This window comes from Dipodomys spectabilis, unplaced genomic scaffold (genome assembly GCF_019054845.1).
Source record: "Dipodomys spectabilis isolate Male_0828 unplaced genomic scaffold, ASM1905484v1 ptg000095l, whole genome shotgun sequence".
Classification (NCBI taxonomy): domain Eukaryota; kingdom Metazoa; phylum Chordata; class Mammalia; order Rodentia; family Heteromyidae; genus Dipodomys; species Dipodomys spectabilis.
Window position 1 is genome coordinate 11,824,453 of NW_024870772.1, and position 19,692 is coordinate 11,844,144.

General features: G+C 35.8%; 1 non-coding gene across 1 annotated transcript; it reads left to right on the forward strand.

The window, feature by feature from the left end:
- Positions 1 to 10,451: 10,451 nt before the first annotated feature.
- Positions 10,452 to 10,573, forward strand: LOC122112975. The gene has a single exon (XR_006148345.1). It is a non-coding gene; the product is annotated as a small nucleolar RNA SNORA27 (small nucleolar RNA).
- Positions 10,574 to 19,692: the final 9,119 nt, after the last annotated feature.

Here is a 19,692-nt window from a genome sequence, read left to right on the forward strand (position 1 = left end):
ATAGGCTGAAATATCCTGTCAGATATGAAAGGTTCTTTCTAAAGCAACATGACAACCACCCACACAAAATACAAGGTAGAATAACTCCCAAGCACAACTGGCCCCGATACAAATCACAACTACATAACCTCTCAGTAAATCTCAAGCAACATTTCACAGGATAAACTTGCTGGAAATGAGAAATAAATTAACAGGCAAAAAATCTACTCTGTTAATGATCCAAATCTGACATCTATACTTTTTAGTATAAGGTAAAATAACCAGTTTCCACATATTATTTTGCTGCTCTCAATGTAGCAGAATATTATAGGAATTCATATTTTGAATTCACATCCTTGCCAAAAGAAAAATAAAACCAAGGCAAAAAGTTATCCCAAAAATTATTTCAACTATTTATTCTTCTCTTATTTTGAGTGATGCTGGATATACAGCATTACACTGACATTATAGTTTACTTGTTATTATTTTACAATTAAGGTAATGAAGATAGGTATTTATAGATAATATTAATTTGAAATGTATCATTTACATTTGTTAATTTTCCCATGACACTCTCCTATTTTCTTTGGCCTGTTTAATAAATTGAAAATGTTCTAGAGAAATTTTACTTGAGTAGTCTTTTAAAGGCATTGCAAAATGTGATCAGACTAGAGAAGTTCTAGTAATAACAAGTGATATGCAGTAGATACCAAATAAACAGTTTCAGATTTGGGATCTAGTTCTATAGTAAAGAGAAAAAAATTCTTATGGACTACCAACCATTAGAGTTCTGTAGTAATGCAACTGTTTAATAGATATCTGTGGTAATGAAACATATTTATTCCTTCAGTTACTTCAAACATACATACTAAGGGCTTACCAGATGCCAAGATATAATGGTAAGTAAGGTAATAATGATAATAATAAAGAGCTATATGCCGATGTGTTAAGGGATAGAAATAGAAATAGAGAGCTGTGCTTAGAGGGAAATGATGTTTAGAGGAAAACAACAAACACAGCGAATGACATTGTCAGGCATCTGAAGGAGAAACAGAAGTTAACTTACTTGTGGGCATGCATCATTGAAGAACACTGAGGCAGACAGGGAAAATCATGAGCAAAGATTCTCTACTGGAGGAGGTAGAAAGGAATCTTCCAAGAACTGACATGGAAGAAGGCAGGTATGGCTAGTCCATGAAAACGGGAAGAAAGATGCCTCAGGGTGGTGCTGAAGAGCGTGGCTCTCAGCCTCATAGCTATGTGAATAGAATAGAAATTCGTTCATGTGTTATAAGATAAAGGAAGGAAGAATATAGATCCTTAGCAGGCTCCATTGTATTTTAGAAACATTTGTGGCAGTGTGAAGATTGGAGATTGGCAGTGCACGGTCAGCTGGAGCACAGTATTACTATCGTTAGAGAGAGATGAAATGATTCCCCTAGTGGAGAATAATGATAGAAGAGAGGTGACAGAAGTGACTATATATGATATTTCTTTTATCATATGCAACAGTACCTAGATTGAAATGATTATGTTAGGAAGAAACAGAAGGAGGCATGGTGGACAAACAGCTTTGTGGATTTCATTACTAGTACAATAATTAAGATAATAAGATAAAGGGTAAGACTGTGATCCCATTAGGGTAGCATTTGACAAACCTTTAAGACTTCCAGGAAAATATTGCAATTACTTGCATCAGCCTCACTCAGGGAGAAGGATTCAAGCTCAGGAGACCAATGTACATTTGATAGACATCTATGGAGAAACAAAGATTCTTATACAAACAGGAATTCCCATCTTTTATATTCTACCGTAGAACTTTTTTCATAACTCAGGTTTTGCATAGAAATTTGTGAAGTTATTTGTCTTCTGGGTACCATTGACTTGACTTTAATCTGTGAAGGGAGAAAAGCTAGATGTTTTCTTGAACTTACTTAAAGCCTCATCTGGTAATGCCAAACAAGTGAATCTGCAGCACAGAGGTGGGGAGTTAGAGAGCTTCCTTTGCTTGAGTGTGAGAGCTCCAAAGGTGTAAGGGAAAAGTCTAATATATAAGAACGTGGTCATAATGGTAAAATATTAAAACATAGCATATAAGATTGGTCACATAGGGTACAAACCTGGCCAGACACCTGTAGGTGTGAAAAGTGCATATAAACATGTTGAGAAGAATAGTTTGGGCAGGATGCTGGAGGCAGAATATTAAGGAGGACTTCATCACAGACAAAGAATAGATTTAGTCTCTCACAGGGTTCCAGAGCCTGAGTGAACTGAATTGAGCATATTTATCAGAGAAGAAGCTCTGCAAAGCTAAATGAGGTCTCTTAGAAAGATGACTAGTTTTAAAGTTATGGGGAAAAGTATGTGAGATGAACCTGGAATATATTACTGTTCCAGAATCCGAAAAAGATGCTCTCAGAATAATGAAAATGTAAGAAAAGATAAAGAAGACATTTTGAAGGGTTTCCTCTGGCCAAATGTGGGGAATTTTAAGGATCAGAAGATATAAATATAATAAAGGATGATATCTCAATGGAAAAATAGAAATCTGCCGGTACATAGTGATTAAATGTTGAATGAACAATGGACTATTTACAGTCTGAGGTATCTTCTTCTCAAAATGCTTATTGACATAGCTGGCAAATACCATCTTTAGCAATCAGAAGAAATATTGGCATCTCCATTATCCAAGAATGAGGTAAACCTTGTCCTATGTAATAGAATATAAAGGTACCACAGCCACACCTCTACAATTTTCCTGACAAAGATATGCAACCTGAATTGATAATCCTCAAGTGAAGGTCAAACTATGAAATAACCGGTCTGAAATCTTCTAAAAGTGTCTAAAAGCTACTCAAAGATGGAAGTAATAAAGAAAATACGACAAATGAAACACATGGCTGTACTGGAAAGAATAATACTAGTACAAAAGATAAAGATAACAGAATATCTGAGTATCAGAAGATAGTGTCAGATAGAGATGAATCATCACTATTTCTATTTACTGATTCCTTTTTTTGTTATGCAGGAAGATATCCTTATTTTGGAAATGTGCTCTAGCATATCCATAATGGAGAATCATACAAGCTACTCACTTTTAAATGAAATTTGAAAATAATACTACTTTTCCAAGATACCCAACTGCTTTCTAGGTTAATATTTTAAAGAATAAAATAGTAAAATATAAAAGACAAAATTATAAAATATAATCTGAATGACATAAATATGCATGCAGATATTTTTCATCTTGTTTTTCAATCAATAAGGCCCCAGAACTAATTTTAAATACAAAATATTTGACATAGTAAGAAGGTATAAGGTGAGAACCATCAAGACACATATACTTAAACCAGAAACTATAAAAATAAATACTCTTGTTTGCTCTTCTTGTAATCTCAAAAAGATTACTATCATTAGTATTGAAGGTACTGGTTAAATCCAGCTCTTAATATTAAAATCAGTATTGTGATTTACAGAACTTCCTGTAAATCAACCACTAATCTTTCTGTTTGAGAACATATTGTATCTCTAAAAGATACAGTCTCAAAAAGATCTCAGACAGAAAAATCCTAAGGAAATAAGTTAACCTCTTTCCTTCCAAAAAAAACCCCAAAACAGATAATCTATTATTATAAAAAAATAATACTTAGAAATTTGAGATGGAACAAACCACCAAATGAATCACTGGGCTTTAGTGACTAGATACACTTTGATAGTCAATATGAATGTGATGTGCAGTGACTCATTGTTTTGAACCAAGTTTCACTATTGGATATCCAAGTGCCTGAAGTAATAGAATGGACATAATTTGGCATGCTTCTCTCCTCTCATCTATATTTATTACTTGATTTCTATCATTACCCTCAAGTAAACAATAAATTTAGCAAGGTTAAGATCCTGAAGCTTAAATAGATAATACTGTTTCTACTGAACCTTAATGTACCATCAAACAACTCCAAAGCTAGTGACTACTGCCCAAACAATTATGAAACGTCCCACATCAGAATCAGAATATTTTATTCTACTGCTGTAAAGGAAAGTATAGAGCAAGCAAAAGGTATGTTGTGGGTGAAGAGGGAGAAGGTAGTATATTTTGTTAAGAAAGCCAGTGACACAATTAATAAATAATTATACAAAGATAATCTATTATCATAACTACATAACTAAATCTATCTGTATTATTTTGATTTTATAGATTCTACTAAAATAACCAGCTATACCTCTTTTGGAAATTAAATAATAAATATTATATGCAGAGTAGGTAGAAAGGCAATGTGAAGATGCATTTTCTTTTTTTTCTTTTCTTTCGTTCTTTTTTTTTTTTTTGTCAGTTGTGGGGCTTGAAATCTGGGCCTGGGCTCTATCCTTCAGCTCTTCTGCTCAAAGAGAGCACTTTACCACTTTCGCCACAGTGCCACTTTCGGTTTTCTGGATGGTTTATTGGAGTAAGAGTCTCACGGGATTTCCTGTGCAGGCTGACTTTGAACCGTGATCCTCAGAACTCAGCCTCCTGATTACCTTGGATTACAGGCATGAGCCACCAGCACCCGGCTTGAAGATGCATTTTCTTAAGCCAATGTTAACTTTATCACAATGAACAGTATCATCAATAGTTACCTCTTTTTTTTTACATGAGGTATATTATTTTAGTCTCAACTTACAGATAGCAATACAGAGGACAGATTGATAAAACTTCCAATTGTAACATGGCCATCAAGAGGATACCGGGACACCACCATATGACTGTCTGGTCTCCAAGTCCTAAGACACAGGACTTCCACTAGTACAAATGTGGACAAATCTTTCTAACATCAGTACTACCTTCAATGTTCTGCTCTTCTGGGCTTGTTTACTCTCTGGCAGACTTTCTTTTTTATTAATAAGTTTTTTTATTGTGAAAATACAGTACAGAGGTGTTACAATTACATGAGCAAGGTAATGAGTACATTTCTTATCAAGCATTGTTGCCTCCTCCTTAGTTTCCCCTTACTATCCTTGCCCTCCCAGGCCTCCCCGCTGCCCCACTGCATCATTCAAATTGTAGCTTTCATTTCCTCACCATTCCCTATTGGTTGTCTATCTTTTGGAAAAAAACAACAACAACAAATCCACTCTGCTCCCCTGTGTCATCTCATTTTCTTAAAGTTTTCCCTTCAGAGTCATTCTCAAGGGATTAAACAAAATCATTTTCACATTTTCTTTTTTTTATTCTACATATATATCATCTTCAAAGTTCCAACAGCCTGGTTATCCTTTCCATGTTAACTCTAGCATATCATGCTGCCCTTTTGGCTTTCATATTTATCAGTAATAAAAAGTCCTACAAAGTCCTTGAGGTCCACAAATATCACACCAAAATTCATGAAGACCATCATTACCTTACACCCAATTAAAGGTTTACTGTATCATTAAGAAAATACATGACAAAACTTTGGCAAAGTAGCAGGTTATAAAATTAACCCCCCAAAATCAATGGCTTTTCTGTATGCCAACAATGAGAAAAGTGTGGCTGAAATTAGGAAAGCAACTCCATTTGTAATAGCCCCACAAAAAATAAAATACCTAGGAATTAACTTAACTAAAGAAGTGAAGGACCTATATGATGAAAACTTTAAAATCTTGAAAAAGGAAATCAACACAGAACTTAAAAAATGGCAAAACCTCTCATGCTCCTGGATTGGAAAGATTAACATCGTGAAAATGGCAATACTTCCCAAGGCTATCTACAAATTCAACGCAATACCTATCCAAATCCAACCTCATTCTTCAAGGAAATAGAAGAGGCAATCCAAAAATTCATATGGAACAAATGGATCAAAGACCTTGAACTCAAAGCAGACACTCTGAAAACATTACAGGATGGAATAGGAGAAACCCTAGGTCTCCTTGGCTCAGGCCGAAATTTTCTGAATAGAGACCCGGAAACACAACAAATCAAAGAAAGGTTGGACAAATGGGATTGCATAAGGTTGCAGAGCTTCTGCAGGGCAAATGACATAGCTAGCAAGATCAATAGAAAGCCCACAGATTGGGAGAAGATCTTTACTAGCCATACAACGGACAAGGGTCTCATATCTAAAATATACTTGGAACTCAAAAAATTAAACCCCCCAACAACAAATCCTCAAAGAAACAACTGCCCAATAAATAAGTGGGTGAAAGACTTAAAGAGAAACTTCTCTGAAGAAGAAAGAAGGATGGCCAATAGACACATGAAGAAATGTTCAACATCCCTAGCCATAAAAGAAATGCAAATCAAAACAACATTGAGATATCACCTCACTCCAGTTAGAATGGCAAAAATCAAGAACTCTAACAACAACAGATGCTGGAGGGGATGTGGACAGAAAGGAATCTTACTTCATTGTTGGTGGGAATGTAAACTTGTTCAACCACTTTGGAAAGCAGTATGGAGGTTCCTCAAAAGACTTCACATAGAGCTCCCCTATGACCCAGCAATCCCACTTTTGGGCATTTACCCTAATGTTTACAAACAAGACCACACTAAAGCTACCAGCACAACTATGTTTATTGCAGCATTATTTACCATAGCTAAGATATGGAACCAAGCCAGATGCCCCTCAGTAGATGAATGGATCAAGAAAATGTGGTATATATACACAATGGAATTCTATGCCTCCATCAGAGAGAATGACATTGCCCCATTTGTTAGGAAATGGAAAAACTTGGAAAAAATTATATTAAGTGAAGTAAGCCAGGCCCAAAGAAACATAGGTCCCATGGTTTCCCTTATTTGTAATATCTAGTATATGTATGAGTCAAGCGGAAAAGGTCAGATAATGTGATGTCAGGAAAATGAACCCTTAGATGTGTATTTTAATGTTTTTTTCTTTCATGCATGTGTTTCTAACACATTTATAAGATTATCTCTTTGTTGCTTTGTATGTCTCTCCCCCACAGTATAACCCCTGCTTTCACTATATTTGATGTCAGTATAACTTTGTGGAGGAGATGGGGAAAAACCAGTTGTTTAAGGATACAGGTGGACCTGTTGCAACAATGAGAAGTACAAGTTGTCATGTCCAAAACGAGCTTTACAACGTTGGTGCGGGGGGGGGGGGGGGGGGGGGGGGGGGGGGGGGGGGGGGGGGGGGGGGGGGGGAGAAGGATTGGGATTGGGGGGGAGGGGGGAGGCTGGGAAGGGATGTGAAGGGTAAACAAAGGAGGAGGCTGCAATGCTTGGTAAGAAATGTACGCATTATCCTGCCCATGTAACTGTAACTCCTCTGTACAGTATGTTCACAAATAAAATTAAATTAAATTAAAAAAAAAAAAAAAAAGAAAATACATGAGAGGCTAGGAAGATGGCTCAGTGGTAAGGTAAGAGTGCTTGCCTTGCATGCATGAAGCCCTGGGTTTAATTCCTCAGTACAATATAAGCAGAAAGAGCCAGAAGTGGTGCGGTGGCTCAAGTGGTAAAGCACTAGCCTTGAGGGACAGCGCCCAGGCCTAGAGTTCAAGCCCCACGACTGACCAAAAAATAAAAAAAAGAAAAAAGAAAGAAAGAAAAGACACAAACTCTTGAACTGCTTCTACCCCGTTTGATTGCAGGAAGAGCCCATGAATGTCAAAAAGCAAAGAGAAACAAAAAGCAAACATCGTGTGCTTCATTTCATCTATCTCTCTTTATGTCTTTTTCTATCTCTGTCTCTGTCTCCTTTTTCTTCTTCACCTGCTCTTATATTTATGTTACTGGATTGCTTGGCTGTCAAGGAAAGTCTGAAATATACTACAAGTATCAGTAAAATTATTTTGCTGAAATCATCTGTCTAGGTTGTATTTGCTATCTTCTCTCTCCCCAGGACTCACATAAACAAGAAAGGGAACTCATTCAGATTTATCTAAGTGCTGGCTTCTGGTTACCATGATTGTTCTTCTCTTCTAAACACTCAGCTTTGTAAATGGAACAATTAGTATGTGTTGAAGTCATCCCTATGACTAATTTCTACTCTCCAGAAGCCAATATTTGTACTCTTAAATGCAATCATTTAAAAATTTTAATTTTAAATAGGCAAAGGTAAGTCAAACTGATAACTTTGTTTTTACCATGCACAAATACATAGGAAAATTCTCACATACTTTTATTTTATCCACTTTGAAATATTCTTATTTTCATTCCTTATTCCCAGTCTCTAATTGACACTAAATTGAGAGAGAAGGCTCCAGACAAGGTAACAGAGAATACTTGTAACAAAATCCAGTAGGCTGATAAGTTAACCTCCACTAATGCAAATAAATTCTGAGATCCTTACTGTAATTACTTCTTTTGTGTAATAAACAGTGCCTGGCCTAAAGTGTAAGAGTTACATTAAAATTAGCAATTTTGTAATGAGCCATGTAGTTGTCTTATGTTTTCAGTACCAATATCATGTTTTATGTTTGCAGGGCAATCATTTATTTATTTCTTCATTATAAGAACATACGTTGCATGTTCATTATGTTCCTGACAGATGTGCACATGAGTAATTGCAGTATCGTGGGTAAAGGGAAGAGAAGCAGTTTCAACCAGGACCAATGGGAGTACAAAGCAGAATGTGATCAATTCTGCTTGGATGAGTCAGGGAATGCTTAACTGAGGAGAACACACATGAGATTTGGTCTTGCAGGATGAAAGTCTTAGAGTCTATCAGGGGAATAATAAGGAAGACCATTACAGGCAGAATGGAAGTTTGTGCAAGGTGTCAAATAATGAGTCTTGTTCAGGGAACTGTAAATATTTCTACATACTTGAAAAGTCTCAGAAGCCTCAGACTATGGTGCCAAAAAGTTGGATTTGAATTTAGCTTTGATGTTCACACCAAGTATAATTAGGTCAGGTTTATGTAAACTTTTAGCATTTTTATTTTACTTATTTGGAAAATAAACCTATCAATATATTCATCAAAGCCTTGTTTTCTTTTTTTAAGGATTTAATTAAAAATGGTCTTCTGAAGAGACTTACACTATTCTTGGCACCAGAAAAATACCCTGCCACTGCAAGTACTGTATCCATTAATGCTATCAACATATTTGTTTCTGTTTATATGAGGAAAATAGGACAGAAAGCTGGACAGGTAATCAGGGATAAAGTCACAGGGTATGAAAGACTTTCTGCTAAGAAATCTGATGAGCATGAGTTTTTAAAACCCAATGTCACTGACAATAGCATTTTCAAAACAGAATGAAATCCATTTTTTAACAGAATCATCTTTTATCTCTACAATTAGAGCTTCTAATTACATATCTGTAGTAATTTTCAATATTTGTATAAATCCTTTCCTTGTCATACATTCCATTTCCTGTCCTATCTAGCCTATAATTTCAAGTGTTTTCCCCTAAGATGTAAAAATCAATTTTCATGTGTATCTTCACTTGTAGTCATTTCTGTGATGAGAAATTACTTTTAACTTGACATTTTTATCCAAAATCTTTTATTCAGTCTCCAGTTTTTATTAACTCACTTACTGAAATAATAAGCAGTTAAGAATAGGACGAATACTCTTTCATCTATATGCCTTAATGAAACTACAAAGCTGACATAACGGTATTAATTATAACATGAGTAAATCTTTCATTGCATTATTGAAAATATTATTTTTTTTAATTTTATTATAATTTGGAATGTGGGCATATTTAGTTCAGATATCCTAGTTTTTGAACAAAAAAGGAACTGTGAATGAGAACTAACAAGAGCATATTCATACATGAAAAGGAATTTGAGTCTGAATAGCATCCTGCAAAAGTGTTTTTGCTATATTTCAAAATAGTCATTTCCATAATTCTCATCCATGATATATTTGCATTGCCAAATCCCTCCTACTGAACTAGCAAGAACTGAAAAATTCATCAGACATATAGATGTTAAGAGAAAAATATACAATCGAAAAAAAGTTACAATTTGCAAGAGAAATAGGCTAGAAAAACTACGTTTAAAGTTGTCTCATGGAAAAACCATCAAAACATTTTTGGAAGAATAACGTTTTCTTAGGGTTGATTAAAAGGAAAATGTACCAGGTCCTGGTGTCTTACACCTCTAATTCTAGCTACTCAGCAGGCTGAGATATGAGGATCTCAGTTCAAAACCAGCTTAGAGCCGGGTGCTGGTGGCTCACGCCTGTAATCCTAGCTACTCAGGAGGCTGAGATCTGAGGATCGCGGTTCAAAGCCAGCCCGGGCAGGAGAGACCGTGAGACTCCTATCTCCAATAAACCACCAGAAAACCGGAAGTGGCGCTGTAGCTCAAGTGGTAGAGCGCTCGCCTTGAGCTGAAGAGCTGAGGGACAGCGCCCAGGCCCAGAGTTCAAGCCCCACGACTGACCAAAAAAAAAAAAAAAAAAAAAACCAGCTTAGACAGGAAAGTTTATGAGCTGCTTAGGTCCAATTAATTACCAAAACATAAAAAATAAAATAAAAGCTAAAATTGGAGCTGTGGCTCAAATGGTAGAACTTTAGCCTTATTTAACATACCCCCCCACTTCCCTTTCAGTTTGCCAATGGGACTTAGGTCTTCATTCAAGCGAGGCAAAGGAAATGTCTTTTAAAAGTTCATATACAAACTGGATGTTTCTCTTGTAACCTGTTAGAGGACACAATATTGATTTATTGGCAAGTTGTACATGATTTTGGAATTACTTGAAGTTTTTGTAACATAAAAGATTTCATGTCATTAATTTTATTAGGATCCTGTTTCTGGCTAAATTTCTAATGTGTCAAACTACAGTAGTGATGTTCAGTTCAAAGCCTCTTCTGGGGAATAATTGATTAAGTGACCACACCATTGTCTTAAGGATTTATTCCAGAAAGAACAGGCTTAATAACTTATTAAATATAGAGTTCTTAAAACCAGAAGAATAAAAAGAACTCAGGGACAGTGCCCAGTCTCTGAGTTCAGGCCCTAGGATTGATACAAAAAAGAGAGAGAAAGAGAGCGAAATGAACATTCAGAGTAAAGAATGTATAAAGTAGGAACCCTTTAATATGTTAAGATAAAATTCACTCAATGTGTTCCATTCAATGGTTTTAATATACTAATTCGTACAACCGCTATTGAACCAAAGTTTGAACATGTTATCACTTGCATGTTAGTGTTCCAGCAGGACAGCCAGCATTGAGGAAAACATAACCAGAGAAAGTTCATTAGGCACACAGTTGTGGAGATTTCAGTCCATGGTCAGTTGGCCATGTTGCTTTGAGGCCTGCAGAGAGGCAGCACATCCAGTTAGAAATGTGTGGCAGAGTAATAACACTTCTATCGTAAGTCAGGGAACCAAAAATGAGAGACAATCATCTTTGTAGGTTAGCCCCTAGTAACCTAAGCCCTTCCTACCAGTCTCTTAAAGGTTCCAGCAAGTCCCACCAGTGTTACATTGAGTGTTCAAATTTTAACACGTAGAATGTTGGCAAATGTTTAAGATCCAATTGACAGCAGTTCCTAAAGAAACATTGAAGCCATGGAAGTCACCTCCCAAAACTCCCCATCCCTAGGCAACTCTGTCTTCTTTCTCTCTACAAAGTTGTCTAATCTGGATATTTCATACAAGAAGAATCACACACCATATAGTATTATACAGTTGGTTTCTTTCATTTAGTGTAATGTTTTCAGGGTTCATCCATTTTATATCTTGTATCAGTAATTCATTCCTTTTATTGCTGAATAGCAATTTTGTATGGAAATAAAACAGCTTGTTATTATACTCATCTGTGGATCAATCTTTGCACTATTTCTACAATTTCACTATTATAAAAATGCTATTGTGTGGATATTTGTATTTATTTAGCCTTCTTTATACCTGAGTATGTGATATGATTAACTCTTTCCTTCTTTCTTTTTTCTCTCTTTCTTTTTTTGCTTTCTTTCTTTCTGCCTTCATTCCTACTTTCCTTCCTTCTCTTTTTCCTTCCTTACTCTTCCTTCCTTCCTTCCTCTCCTTCTTTCTTCTTTCATTCTTTCTTCCTTCTTTCCTTTCTTCCTTCCTTCCTTCCTTCTTTCCTTTCTTCCTTCCTCCTTTCTTTCTTTCTTTCTTTCTCTCTCTTTCTTTCTTTCTTTCTTTCTTTCTTTCTTTCTTTCTTTCTTTCTTTCTTTCTTTCTTTCTTTCTTTCTCGGAGACTGGGACTTCAACTCTGTACCTGATGCTTTCTTTCATTTGCTAGCACTCTACTTACTGAGCCACACTTCCAACCCTATATTTTCTAAAGACATTATACTGTTTTGCATGTATACAGCAATATATGAGAACTCCAGTTTTTTATCTACTTATGATCTATTGTTTTGATGAAAGCTTTCCTTAGTGGATATAAAATGGTACCACCATATGATTTTTATTTTTGTATTCACCATATTCTCTTATAATCCACTTGTCTGTAAGGAATATAGTGATATCTAATACTTCATTCTTGTTTTTTGTCATTTGAGTCTTTTTTCATGTTTCCATTTAGGCAGTCTGTCAATATTTGGTTTTGTGAAGTCGTGTTTAATTTTATTGATGGTCTCTATCACTTTTCTACTTTTCAACTTATTTCTCCTTTAATCTTTATTAGTTATTTCCTTCTTGCATTGGTTTTAGTTTAGTATTCCTTTTTCATAATTTCTTAATGTGAAAAGTTAGGTTATTAATCAAGTGTCATTTTAGACATAAATATTTACAACCACATTTTCTCTTTGATCACTGCTTTGTAGCATCTCATAAATTTTGGCATGCTGTGGTTCTTTTTCCTTTTATGTCAAGGTGTTTTCTACTTTCCCCAGTGGTTTCTTATATGACACAGATATGTTCATCAAGGAATATATTGCTTGACTTTTATGTATTTCTGAGTCCCAAATTTCACCCTGTTAAAGTTTCTATTAACATTATAATAGGAGAAAACACTTTGTGTGACATTTGTCCTTTTAAACTGGATGAGTACTGTTTTATGGCAGAGTTGTTAATAGCCAGTCAAAAGCTTACAAAAATAAATATCAAGCTTTAAAGAAACCTCCTACATCACAATTTAAAGCAATGAATGTAGTGATACTATTTGTAGCATTATAAAGTAATTTGGTAACTTTTTAATGCATTAAAGCTTCTATAAATAAACAATGATTGAAATGTATAAATATTTGCCATTAATAAATCTTAAGTTCATATTATTTGTTTTTACATTGAAGATTTCTCCCTCTTGTCTCAGAGCTATTACCATATTTCTAGAAGCAATCAGTACACATACATTATTTTTAAAAGAATACCAACTTGCCTTCTACATAGTATCAAACTTTTATTTTTTTAAAATTTGTTATGCCATTACCAGGGTTTGAACTAAGGGCCTTACACTCTTGCTTGGTTTTTTCATTCAAGGCTGGTGTCTCCAGCCTTGAGCCATACCTCCCCTTTGAGCTTCTTGCTAGGTAACTGAAGATAACATTTCATGGACATTTCTACCTAGGTGGGCTTTAACCCATAATCCTCAGATATCAACCTCTTGAATAGCTAGAATCATGAGTTCACAGCACTCAGCTTATAAAAGCTCCTTAAATACTACTCAATAAGAAGGGTTTTATTTTTATTTCTTTAGAAAAGTATAACTATACTGTAATCCACTTAGGAATATCTACTATAGCTCACATTTGTTCAGAAAAATAAGGAAGAAAAACAAAAGAGAGAGAACTCTCTGGTTTGATACTTCCCTCCAGGAACTAAGAATCTAGAGCTCTGGTCAAATAAAGCCATTAAAAGCAAAGTATAATATTGTTGTAAACTTTGCTTAGAGAAAAAGAAGAAAAACAAGATGACATGAAGAGGAGTTTAGGAAGACAGAAAATGGACCTATAAAAGAACCACCTAAAAACACCAGCAATTTCACCTCACTAACCAACATTAACAGAGGAGACAGACTCCATATTGGAAGATATTAAAATCTTTGATTAATAAAGCATTTATACTGTGTCATGTTTACAGTTTACATATATTTCTTCGCTCCTGCATTTCCAATTTATTGATTGATTTTTCACATACTGTCCTTTTTTGTTGTTTTAGCTTTTTTGGTGCTGCTCCTTAGGCTTGAACTCAGGGCCTGCCGCTGTCCCTGAGCTTCTTTTGAGCAAGACTACCTCTATCACTTAAGCCACAGCCCTACTTCTGACAAAGTCAGATGGACTTTCCTGTTCTGGCTGACTTTTAACTATGATCTTTCAGCCTAAACCTCCTGTGTACTAGGATTAGACGTGTGAGCCATTGGCACCCAGCTCACATATTGTCCTTTTGTTGTGAATGTACTTCATGCTTTTTTCATTTATCGCCATTTCTTTTCTTTTTCAAAGTTCTCTTAATTAGCTTTATAATAAATTATTAGGCATAATCCATTTGACCTCTCAATTTCATTTGTATATTCTTCAGTGGTTTCTTCAAATTAATATACCTAACTCAGCAATTTTTATACATCACAAATGATCAAACTTTTCCTAGAAAAGCAAATATTTTAAAATGTATTAAATTATTTAAGAAAATAAATAGTGGAAACATGCATCATACTTACAAATACTTTTCTACTCTAAACACAATGAAACAGATGGTGCACATGTATCATGTCAAGCTCTAGGTATTACAACCATAGTTTCAAACAAGTCAGTACACATTCAAACGCACATACCCACAAGTGTTATGAGATAGTTTTGTCCACATTGCTAAATCAGGGATGGTATTTATCTAATAAGTATCTTTCATGATTCTTGATTGTGGTGCTAATGTAAATATATAATCATCTAAACTTTAAAAAAACAGGATGTTATGCTTTGAAGGAAGCGGAAATATTTATATAACCTTAAGACAAATACAAGGGATAACAAATGATTTTGATGTAAGTATAACAGGGTAAGTTTATGATATAATGCAAACACAAATAAACAGTTAAAAATGAATTACTATCTAGGCACCAGTGACTCACACCGACTCACTACTCAGGAGGCTGAGATCTAAAGATTGCAGTTTGAAGCCAGTCTAGGTAAGAAAGTCCATGAGACATTCATTTCCAATAAACTACCAAAAAACAAAAACAAAACAAAACAGAAGTAGATCTTTGGCTCAAGTGATATCGTCCTGGCAAAAGAAACTCAGGGACAGCACCCAGGCCCTGAGTTCAAGTCCCAGGATCACAAAGAAAAGACTACCTCTTTTAGGAGAGCAACTCAATATACAATTGTAATTTCTCTAAAGATATTTCTAGAGAGGAGATAACAGCCACTCCAAATAAATGCAAAGGTCTTTGCTGCTAGTTACATAAAGACTTGGTCTTACGCAGGAATGTAGATTCTCCTCTGTCCCTTCATCCTAACAAATTCTTGAAGGAGGAAGGAGAGGAAGACGACTATGGTGAATCCATAGAATATTTCTTAACTTTAATTGTTTATTGAAATTATGAGATGCCTGGTATCTACCCCATCCCAAAATTTTGATAGACTGGCCTGGAGCTAGCTGGCAGACTGGGAATTTTAAAACTTCTCTTGCTGATAACCCACTGTTCTCTACAAAAGTATACATATGCAGCAGCAGCAGGTACACATAATAGATGAATATACAGATGTAGACATAAGCTTTTACTTTACATACTGCCGTAGTTTTGATCAAGAATATCCCAATGGCACGTGTGTTAAACATTTGGAACTCAGCTTGGCCCTGTGGGAAGAGGTTGGAAAACTAAGAGGAGGACTAGTGAAAAACCTAAAACCTTAGATAATGGGAGCTGTGCCCATGAAAGGGATTGTGGGGCACTGATGATCGATCTCTCTCTCTCTCTCTCTCTCTCTCTCTCTCTCTCTCTTGCTCTCTCTCACTCTTACACACACACACACACACACACACACACACACAATCAAGCCATGAGCAGTTTTTCTCTGCTTCGTGCATGCTGTCGTGATGTCCTTCTCACCAGAGGCCCCAAAGAAATGAATCTGTCTGACAATAAATTAATGAACTGTACCTCTGAAACCAGAAGACAAAAATAATCCTACTATCTCTGTAAATTGTTTACCTTAAGTGTTTATTACATTAACATAAAGCTGATTAATACAGAGACACAGGCATACTAGTAACAGTTCTAGAATTCTCTTATTGAAAAATGGCTTAAAGGAAGCTATTCAAGTTAAAATGGTTTTGGAGCCATGCCTCAAAGCTGCCTTTGTAAAATACATTCTTAATTTGCAATGGCTGCTAGTGTCTGGGCTGAGGCTTGCCCCCAAAATCCATTGTAGATAAAAGCAGACTGACGGTCTCTGAGTTACTTCATTGTTTCAAAATCGTTCATCCCTTCCTGACAATACAATAAAGCTGTCTTTAATTCTGGTTTTGGAAAGATTACCTGAGAATTTCTTTTTTCTGAAATCCTTGAGGAGTGGGAGAGAAAGTCACATGGGAAAGCAAGAGAAAATTAGAGCGAAAGAAAAAAAACAAAAAGAAATTTGAGAGCTGGAAGCAGTGGCTCACATTTGTAATCCCAGCTATTTGAAAGGCAGAGATAGGAGGACCAGGCAAATATTAGTTAGACCCTATGTTAAAGAACAATCTAGATAGAGTAGTATATACTCCAAGCTACTCTGGAGGAAGAGATAGAAGGAGTACACTCCAAAACTAGCCCTGGGTAAAAACAGAGACCCTACCTGAAATACTAAAGCAAAAAGATCTGGAGAGCGTAGCCCAGATGTAAAGTGCTTTGTAAGCACAAGGCCCTAATGACCTTACAAGATAAGACTCAAGAATACTAAATGGCTCCAGAACTTTGAGAGTGTGACTTTACCATCTTTTAAATATTTATACTGCTTTATTTTTCCCAAATTTATTTCTTAGCACCTGGCAGAGATTCTTCTTCTAGTCATTATATTTTGTCATCATGTTTATCTTTTCCAGATCCAAAATGCTCTCAACCATGTGTTTCAAAACTACGTTGTGGCAAACTGTGGTTTAAGTTTCCTTATCTTTCCCTGAGCACTGTGAGAATGCAGCTGACAGTCTCTCCTTCATGCCTTTAACATGCAAGGTGCCTGGGACTAGTTCTCCATTATACTTCTCAGCTATAAACTCCTCTCTCCAGCTGAGTAATTAATGCTAAGTCCTAACATGAATTCCTAATAATAAAAATCTAAAGGGGCTCTCTTATGATTGGCTCCTTATAACTGATTATTTCAATGTGAGTTTTTCTACTCCCTATATTTTCCAAGAAAGAAACAGCATTTTCAGGGGAATGGACTTTATTAGCGTCAAGGGAGAACCACCGAGTCAGCAGTCTCTGCAGAGCTTGAAACTGTGCAAGAGTTTGTGATTGTTTTCTTACCTCTGAAATGTGTCTGCATCAAGTGGTGCCCACACTCTCTCTTTCTCTGTCAACTATCTTGTTGACTTTACCTTGTTGACTATCTCTAATTAAATGATAAGTGGCTGAGTCTTTTCCTGAATCCTCTTTGATTACCAATTATACTTAGGCTTTTTTCTCAATTGACAAAAATGTATTTGTTGACTAGAGTTTTCAAAGAAAATAAAAACTTTAATGACTCAAAATTGCTGGTCTCACTCTACCAGTTTTTGAGATGATTTGTGGACCTTGAATGGTTTGATTTTAATCTTCAAGGCTCAGTCCTCAAATTAATGTGTATGTAACCTGTTAATGTTAGCCAGATGCTTTGGAGCCCTTGCCTTAGATGTGTGTCAATAAAAATTCTGACATGGGGGTCTAGTGAAACAGAAAGGAACTTTACTGAAGAGTGGAAATTGTGCAAACCTGGGCAATCTCACAACCAAATGTTCTCAGGACACCGTTTCCTTGGGTTAGATAAAGGGCTATTAGGGCTGGAGCCCCTATCAGCAGGAGGGTTATGAAGGCAAATATTTTCATAACTTTTCTTTTCTAAAACTGGTGCCTCTGCTGCTAAAAGTAGAGTGGGCTCCTTAGAGGCTGCCTTTCTTTGGAAAGGGTGCTGTGTTCTGTGCAGGCTCTTTAGTATTAACCCTGCTAGATGAGGTGGAGGAAGTTCCTTCCTTTATTTGTCCTACTGTGTTCGTTAAATATACTAAGTCCATCAGCAGACGTCATCGTAGCAAAAATTACAAGATCACAAGGAATAGCTACAACTTAGGCTCCTGGGCTTCTCCATCTGTTGATAGATATAAACTCAAGCAACTGGGCATCTTCTAATCTATGTATGAATTTTAAATAGTACACTAACTTGGTGTAATTTAGGGAGCCTACTATTTCTATCATGGTAATTTTCTGAACTTTACCTTTATTAATAAAACAAGGAAATACATTGGTATAATAATTGTATAAGCTATAAAACATTATATAAACATGTAGTTTATTATAAACTCAGTCTTTCCTTAAACTAATCTTTCCTTAAAAATAACACAAAATGTAATATGGAATATTGTTTTTAGTAGAGTCCTTCATTGGAGCCTATCTGTAAAAATCCAATAATCTTCCTAATATGTTTGAATTTACATTCGAAAATCAACCAGCAGAGACATTACCCCTTAAAAAACACTATTTCCTCAGAGAGACAAGTAGTTAGTGACAGTCAAATTTTGAGCTAAAAACGTGTGTGGCATAATGCCTTGATCTGACCTAAGCTTCTGTAATGCATTACCTTTGCAAACTCAAGGTAAGTTATCAACATTTATATATTTTTTATTTCTTTCCATGTAAAATGGAACTAACTCTATAGGGTGGCTATGATAATTAAACAAACAACCAAAAATTATATACAACAGTCTAGCACACAGTAGATATAAAACAAATGTCACAATTCCTATTGTTATTGTTGTCATTACTAGCTCATGCCTCTGCTTACACTAGATTTTTTTAAATTAAGTTTTTGATTGTGAAAATACTGTACAAAGGGCTTACAGTTACATGAGCAAGGTAATGAGTACATTTCTTATCCAGCATTGTTACCTCTCCTTTGTTTTTCCCCTACCATCCCTTCTCCCTCCTCCCTCAGCGGCCTCCCTCCCCCAACCTAAATTGTAAAGTTCGTTTTTTGACATAGCGTCTTGTACATCTCATTGTTGAAATGGGCCAATCTGTATCCCTATTTAAACAATTTAACTTTCCTTTCTGTATCAAGCTTCCAATTATTTCACTCAACTATAACTACTTCTTGGAAACCTTCCTCATATCTCATCTGCTCTGAAGTGAATACAAGACAAAGATGCCAGTGACTAAAACTTATAATCCTAAGATGTGAGGATCCCAGGTCAAACCCATTCTGGGTGGAAAAGTGGTAGAGTGCTAGCCCTAAGCAAAAAAAGCTAAAGGACAGTGTCCAGTTCCTGAGTTCAAGCCCAGCACTGGCATACACACACACACACACACACACACACACACACACACACACACACACACACACACACACACACACACACTCCCCAACAACACCATAGAAGAATCGAATGAAAGAAGGAAAATGAAAAAAAGCAACAAGGAAAAAATTTTTCATACACACACACACACACACACACACACACACACACACACACACACACACACACACACACACACACACACTCCCCAACAACACCATAGAAGAATCGAATGAAAGAAGGAAAATGAAAAAAAGCAACAAGGAAAAAATTTTTCCTGATGATTTTCCTCAAGACTTGCTCAACTGTGGGAAATATGAGATGTCTGAAAATTGTGCAGCTCCAAACTTAAATTTGTCTTCTCCTATCCAAATGTGGCACAGACATCGTGGAGTGA